At 40.8% G+C, this 1,721-nt stretch overlaps 1 pseudogene; it reads right to left on the bottom strand.

Moving 5' to 3' along the window:
• Positions 1 to 239: 239 nt before the first annotated feature.
• On the bottom strand, positions 240 to 1,417 carry LOC124511935 (CYFIP-related Rac1 interactor B-like; annotated as a pseudogene).
• Positions 1,418 to 1,721: the final 304 nt, after the last annotated feature.

Below are 1,721 nucleotides of genomic sequence, written 5' to 3'. Positions count from 1 at the left end.
ACTGCCTTAGATGGCCCATTTGAAAGGACAATGTCCCTTCAGAGTATAACGTTACTGATTTGGGCACAGAAAAGAAGTCTTGAGAATGAGAACATGATTAAAAAAGAGGGAAGAGGAATAGAAGAAATAAAAAGCAGGAGTAAAGTACATGAGATCAAAATTGCAATCACTAAAAACTGCATTCTCAGCCACTGCAGAATACTGTCTTCTATCCACAGCAGGCGCCTGCCCCAGAGCTGCTATTGCAGCATGGATCCGATTTGCTTGGAGATAGCCTCGTCATTCAAATGTTTTGTTGTTTACCTGAGAGCATTTAGAAGACTTTCTACACTATTGGGATATTGGTCCTTAAGAACTTTGATACAACCTTTCATATCAATTTTTGAAGTTTTGGCAAATGCTCCCACTAAATTGTATGTGTCATAGAGTATTATGACACCCAACATTACCCTCAAGGCAGAATGACACCGTCTCTTCGTTTGTAAATCTGCTTCTGTATTCCAGTGTTTCGAGCGTGACTCTGCATACACTAGCCGTGGTGCTTAGACAATCTGTGGTATTTTCTTTGGTAAATTTTTATTTTCTGATACAAATTTTGTTGTGGCATCACTTAAGGTTTTCAGCATTGAGACTGCCCCAGCATAAAACAAAGACAGTCGATTTGCCAATTTATTATTTACTTCATTTTCTCCTTTTGCTGCAACATTATTAATCCTCATAAGACTCAATGTTCTTCCATAATACAGAAATCATTCTGTATGGAGGGATTTGTCATCTTGAGTTTGTCCAACCGGAGTGTGAAGAGTCTCTGCAAACTGTTTAGCAAGAGCCTGCTCTCGCTCTAGATGCTGGGTGGAAGAGTATGGGGTACTTGTCAAGGCTCCCAGAAGATCTCTTAGTGCTTCTTCTAACCTCTAAGAAAATTCGTAAAATTTCTTTAAAAAATTTTTTTAATGTTTATTTTTGACAGAGAGAGACACAGAGCATGAGCGGGGGAGGGGCAAGAGAGAGCAGGAGACACAGAATCTGAAACAGGCCCCAGGCTCTGAACTGTCAGCACAGAGCCCGATGCAGGGCTCGAACTCACAGACCACGAGATCATGACCTGAGCCGAAGTTGGATGCTCAACCGACTGAGCCACCCAGGGGCCCCCAAATTTCTTTAATTTGCGTACTAGTGGAACAACTGCACCTCAAGCCTTCTCATCTGCTGGATGCTGGATTGCATCTCGTATTTCATGGCCACCTCCTCTATGTTATTGCAAATCTTCCAAGATACCTTCTGCATCTTTTAATACTACATTCACCTGATTACAAATTTCCTTCTCAAACTCTTTAGGCTGGGCATTTTAAAACTCAAGGAAAAAATTTGACCCCTGCTCAACATCTGTGCATGTCAAAACTTTAAGATTCCTCATGTTAAGGTTCCTCTTCTACTGAAAGAAATCTTCAGCCAGTGCTGGTGATTCTGTTTTTGTCATTCTATCAACTTGGTAACCTTGAATGAATTATTCAAACTCCAGGCCTCAGTTTCTTGCCAAGCCACCAGCACTCGCATAAAAGGAGGACACTTGCCCACACCACCTCCCGCTGTGTCCCATCCCCCTCAAATAACATATTTAAAGATAAATCTAACAAAATATGTGCAAGATATATACAAAGAAACTACAAACTCTGATAGAAGAACTCAAAGAACTAAATAAATGGAGAGATATTCCATGT

This window comes from Lynx rufus, unplaced genomic scaffold (genome assembly GCF_022079265.1).
Source record: "Lynx rufus isolate CCGP_SWC_20201006 ecotype Redwood Valley unplaced genomic scaffold, mLynRuf1.p SCAF_16, whole genome shotgun sequence".
In the NCBI taxonomy this organism is placed as follows: Eukaryota; Metazoa; Chordata; class Mammalia; order Carnivora; family Felidae; genus Lynx; species Lynx rufus.
The sequence above is the reverse complement of the archived record's forward strand: the minus strand, read 5'-3'. Positions and strand labels throughout refer to the sequence as shown.